Raw genomic sequence first — 6,496 nt, 5'->3', positions numbered from 1 at the left:
GGGAACCTTCCAAGCCAAGTTGAGGGTGTTTTCTAAGGTTGTCAAAGTTAATTTATAGACACAACAGTAGCTGGATGGTTGTGGAATAGTGATCTTATTCATCATTTAGGCTAATTATGAAAATTTGCTGTTTTCCCCCTGATTTAGAGTATTAGAGATAAATGGCATTGCATTGATATTTTGATGAATGTCCAACAGCAAAATCTTTGACTGTAGACTAATGCAGACCATTAATTGGGAGAGGTTGTGTTCTGAGCTGGGCTCCAGAGACCTTCCGTCCATTTACAGTGTAATCAGGTGAGCTTATTATCAGGGAAACTCAGCAGCTCTGAGCACGGGTGCGTGCCTGAGTCTGTGTATGCATTTAACCCTCTTCCACCTCAAAATGTTGTGCTATTTTAAAAAGGCTTATGTCAACTGACTCAATCCATTGCTTGTGGAGGCTCTGGGACAATTTTGACCTTGAAAAGAGACCTAGACTCAGTGGTGAGTAGCCAATCCACTTCTCAGGAAAGGCAGGAAGGTGGAAATGAGTCTGGATATAATCGGAATTCTGGAAAACCAATGGCATTTCTTCAGCCATTTGTCATACAATGACTATATCTGAATATATTCAAATTCCAAATCAAGCCCTGACTTCTAGGACTTTTTCTAATCCTTCTATACCTGGTCCATAGAGAATGATAGAATATTAAGAGTGCAAATAACACGTTATTGCCATGTTTATGCACAAAACACAGCATGCTTAGACTGTGAAATGTACCTGGCAGCTCAGCAGTGAAATCGTAGCTAATTAATTTTGCATGACTTTATGGAATCCTGCTCATAATCCTCCCTTTGCACTGCCAGAAGATGAAAGAAGGTAATGCTGCTGAAAATGTAACCTTTCCCTAGCAAAAAAAAAATCTCTTTCTGGTTCCCAGTGTGTGGGGGAGCCTGACATTTACCCCTCAGGGCCCTGGGGGGGAGTTAAATATAGATGCAGGCATTCTTTCCCAAAATGACATAAAGGAAAAAGGAAGCAAAGGCATTTTCAGGAATTGGATTACAGGAGGAGCAAGACGCTTTAGGATTATGGTGGTTGGCAAAGGAAGAGAGATTTAGGAGTTTGGCCAGAAAAGGTTTATAAAGTGGAAGGGCGAAGACTTTTTGGACAGGAGAAATTTTCCTGAATCCTCAGATTGGGAGGGTGGTGGGGTTGGATCCGCCGATAAGAAAGTCTTTTTCTGAGGGAGCATATTATGTATAACTGAAGCTCACCAAGTAGTATTTTCTAGGTCAGAAACTGGAAGTCAATTCTACTGGTGGAATTTGGCTAATCAATGCTTGGTCAAATTTGGTCATAACTTTCATCATTATTTACATTTCTAGTTCTAACTTTTCCTGATTCTCCTTCTCCAGAGGCAGGGTTGCATAGTCAATAGGGCACTGGAGTTGCACTCAGAAAGTTGTGTTGTTCAGTCATTTCCATTTTATCAGACTCTTTGTGATCACATTTGGAATTTTCTTGGCAAAGTTACTTAAAGTGGTTTGTCATTTCTTTCTCCAGGTCATTTTACAGATGAGGAAATTGAGGCAAACAGGGTTAAATGACTTGCTCTGGGTGAAACAACTAGTATCTGAGTTCAGATTTGAATTCAGGTCTTCCTGACTGGTCTGGAGCACTTTATCCAGTGTGCCAGCTCCCTGCCCTCTCAAATCTTGTCTTGGACCTTTATTACCTGCAGCCCTGGGAAAATTCTTAACTTTCTTGGGTCTCAGTTTCCTCATCTATAAAAAAGGAGGATTTGGATTCAATGGCTTCACAGGTCTCTTTGAACTCTAAATTTATAATAAATCTTTGTGGACAGGAAGATTGTATATACTCTTTGTGGACAGGAAGAGCCAGCGCTCTGGATAGATAAAAAGACCTATGAACACTTCCCTCTTCTACACACACACATGGACAACACAGGAATAAGATTTAGTGATGGAAGAAACCACCTCATCCAGATGTTTATAAACTGGGATCAACAAACTGCACCCCACTGGGGAAGAGTGGAGAGATTGCAAAGGGTCTGTGATCTAAGATGGGAAAAATTCATCTCTTTTTTCATTAACTTCTAAATGCAGTCTTGAATTTTTCTTCAATTTAAAAAAAACACTTCTCTGAGAAAGGGAAGATTTCACCATAGATTTCACCGGACTAACCCGGGGATCTGGGACACACAAAAGATTAGAGTCCTTGACTTGGTCCTGTCTCCTTGTCTTAAAGATAAGGAAATTGAGATTCCAAGAGATTTGTACTAGATCATGTAATAAATATGTAGCAGAGGTGAGAAGGAGATTCAGGACCAAATGTCCCAGGTTCTACAGTTTTTTTTTAAACCCTTACCTTCTGTCTCAGAATCAATATTGTGTCCAAGGCAGAAGAGCAGCAAGGGCCAGACAATGGGGAATGGGCGTTAAATGATTTTCCCAGGGTCATATAGCTAGAAAGTATCTGAGGCTAGATTTGAACCTAGGATTTCCTGTCTCTAGGCCTGACTTCCAATCCTTTGAGCTACGTAGTTGCCCCTCTAAAGTTGTTCTTAGGGTTTCAATTTTAACTAGTCTCTCCCCAGCACATACTCTAGTAATTTTTATAAATGAAACTTTTCCCAAATCCCTAAGCTTGGGCCTATTTGATCTAAGAGAATTATACCAGTAGCCTTCCCAAGGAACCTAAACTTAGATAGCTGGTATGAAAGAATAGATAAAAATATCAGGTTTGAATGACAAAGATATGGGTTTGAGTCCTAGCTTTACTTTTTTCTAGGCTTGTGATTCTGGACAATTTATATAAATTGTTTGAGATTTTGTCCATCTTTAAAATGAGGATCCAGTCTAATTGGATCCAATAATCATTTATTAAGCACCGACTATAAACAAGTACGTTGTATGGAATATTCTGGGAGGATGAATAGCTCTGGATTGAGGATTTAATGAGCCTTTTTCCGGGCTGCTCATTCAATTTTTATGTCCACCTTCCAGTTAACAGTTGCCCATGGCTCCAAGAAGCTGTAAAATGCATCTTGGCAGATAGGTAAAATCAGGTTGAGGGTAAATGCCAGGTTTCAAACCCATCGGTGAGTTAGGGAGATTTCTACCCCAAGTATATAAAGGCTTCCCCAGTGGAAAGAGCAGATAGGAACAATTTGTACTAAAAGCCATGAGGACGGCTGACGCGGGGACTGGAGAGTGCTTCAAGCTTGGTTTGACATTGAAGATGCCAAGGTCATCCGCAGCATCCTGGACCCTCATCAGGCATCTCGACTTCTGTCTTGCCACTGGACTAGAATGACTCTGGAAGAGAGAGTCACTACTTTGTGCCATTCTGCCTCCTTTAAATACAATTCCCACCTAAGTCAAGCCACCATCCTGGGATGTCGTGAATCCTCTTTGGAACAGAAATATGGACAAAGAGACAGTCAATCAGCAAATAGGGGAATGTTTTCCACTGTGGAAGGCACTGTGCTAGGTAGCAACAATAACAAAACCTGCCCTTGAGGAATTTACAATAAATGGAGATTAGACTTGAGAATCTAGGAAAGAGGAAGAGAGACTTACTGAAGAGGAGGTCCATCAAGCAAGTATTTATATCACCTTCTATGAGCCCGGTGCTGTGTGGATGATACAGTGAAAGAAATAATCCCCACATTCAAGGATTTCTTATAAGAGAGGACACAGTTATTCCCCATATCTTATAGGATTGTTGTGTGGAGAATGCTTTTGTAAACCTTAAAGAGCTTTTAAAATGTAAATCATCATCATGATTCTCATTACCTAGTGATGCTGAATCAGGCACCAGCATTCGCTCCAGCCCTAAGAGTGCAGGGAGTCAGGGAATATGGTATCTCTGGAGGATCTTCTGGGCACATGACGAGCCTGTTCTTTCTTCCACCTCCACTTCTGGCAGGTCCCTGCTCTCCCTATTATAATGACAGGCAGGCCCCCTGTGTGGTAGGGGAAATATTGCTTGCACTTGCTTCAAAGAAAAAAAATCACCGTTGCTTTTTAATTCAATTTAGAATTCAGAGTTTCCCCAGGGCCCAAGGTTTGAGTGTGCTCCTATACAAATTTAGTCTGTTTTTACACAGTAGATTGTCAGTCAACAAATATATGAGTATTTTCTAACATTGGGAACATTGTGCTAAGTCCTAAAGGTAGGGAGAAGATTATTGAATGTAAAAAAAAGAATGGTATAGGGAGCTTCCAATCTAGATGACATGACATGACATGATGAGGTGACATGACATGGAATCTTTCTCAGTGATAGTTGAATTTTTTTCTAGTTTCATCCATCTTTCTATAACCCCATTTGGGATTTTCTTGGCAAAAAATATCAGAGTGATTTTCCATTTCCCTTTCTAGCTCATTTGACAGATGAAGAAACTGAGGTAAACAAGGTTAAATGAATTGCCCAGGGTCACTCAGCTCATAAATGTCTAAGGACAGAGGTGAACTCACAATGAGGAGTCTTCCTCATTCCAGCATCTAGCTACCAGTATGGTGAATACTGCTCTGAATTGTTGCAGGAATGTGGTCTTGGGACCACAGTAGTTGGTGCTATGTAAAGATGGATTGAAATTGGTACAAAATAATTTTTGTCAATGAATCAGTGAATCAACAACCATTTACCAAACACTTGCTCTATGTCCAAGGGGCAAGTAGGTGACAAAGTGCATTGAGTGCTAGTCCTGGAGTCAGAAGGATACTTCTTTTAAGTGCTTATTTATATCTCGCATCCTAGAGCAAAGCAATAGTAATGATCAATGAGACAAACTCATAAAAGTGTGGAAAAAGATGAAATCCTACATAGATGTAGAGTGTTCAGACTTGGCAAGCAGAAGAGACAACCTCTGAGAAAAAAGAAAAGAAAAATCAACATAGCCCATGAACTAAAGGAAATTTATAACATGACAGATAAATAAATGCAAGATACAAAATTTAAATAAGGAAGCATTATCAACTGGGAAATTGAGGATGGTTTCACAGAGGTGACACTGAAACAACAATTTTTTAAAGTTTTATTGATTGTTTTGTTTTTATATTAAAAATATTTAAAGTTGAAAAAAAAAAGAAGGATACTTCTTCATGTGTTCAGATCTGACCTTACATCCTTACTAGCTATGTGACCCTGGACAAGTCACTTAACCCTGTTTACCTCAGATGCCTCATCTAGGAAATGAGCTGGAGAAGGAAATGGTGAACCACTCCAGTGTCTTTGCCAAGAAAACCCTGAGAGGGATAACAATGAGTCAGACATTATTGAAAATGACTGAACAACAATAGCAACAAGACAAGATTATCTTTGACATATAAACTCATAGAATATTACAACTAAGAGGGACCTCAGAGACCATCTCATCCAACCCCTTCATTTTATAAATGGAAAAATGGAGGCTTAGGGAAGGAAAGAAAGTTTCTCAAGAACATAGGTAGTGGTGAAAGCAGAACTAGAATTCAGATCTTCTGACTCCCTGTACAATGTTCTTAAATATGTGTATATATCTGCTTGAATGGAAATGCACTTCATCCCCATAGCCATTAAGCTCAAATTGATTTTTATTTGCTTAATCAAAACTTAAAAGCCCTCTATTTGGTTTTCTAGATTGTAGCAATGATAGGAGCGACTGGACAGTCAGAAGCAATGAGAAGTCAGGAAAAAAATGCTTCAAATAATTTCCCATCATCTCTGTCTAGTGAATGGCCTTTCAATCTCCTTGATCTTCCAGCTTCCTAATTCTAACTCCCCAACTCAGGTGCTTCTCCTGGGCAGCGCATAGATGTAGTACCATTGCTCGGTACCACTAATTCTCTCTCAAGCAAGAGTTCTAAACCACTTTTGTATCATTGAATCTTTTGGGGGCTTGGTGAAGCCTGTGGACCACTTCTCAGAACAATGCCATAAAATGCATTAAATTAAATACATAGAATGACAAAGGAAACGAGTTATACTCAAATATGATTAAAAAAAACCATGGCCCCCAGGTTAAGAACCTCTATTCTGAAATCTTAAAGAATAACAAAATCCCGTGTCAGTAAGAGTGTTAAGAAAAGCCAGATGACTTACAGTCAGAGATATTTTAGAGACCTGTCATTCCTTCATATCAGTATTTCCTCTTTAAAAGGGGCTTAAAATAAAACTAGAAAAACTTTCAAAATCTCTAAAATCTAGAAAGGTAAGTTGCAGAGACATGTTTTGGGGCAGGGAGCTAGACTCCTACATATAGGCAGCCACTTATTTTTGCCTAAATATAAAGCTGATTTGCCCCCAAATTAGAGTTTCTATTTTACGAACTTTACCTTCTTCCATAGTAATTTTCATCCATGGACTTTAATAGCCACATATATACACAGATATATAATCATTCATCTCTCTCTCTCTCTCTCTCTCTCTCTCTATATATATATATATATATATATATATGTATGTATGTATGTATATGTTTTTCTCTCTCGCTCGCTATATATA

The sequence above is a fragment of the Gracilinanus agilis genome, chromosome 2, assembly GCF_016433145.1.
Source record: "Gracilinanus agilis isolate LMUSP501 chromosome 2, AgileGrace, whole genome shotgun sequence".
Taxonomy (NCBI): Eukaryota; Metazoa; Chordata; class Mammalia; order Didelphimorphia; family Didelphidae; genus Gracilinanus; species Gracilinanus agilis.
This window is presented reverse-complemented; position numbering follows the sequence as displayed.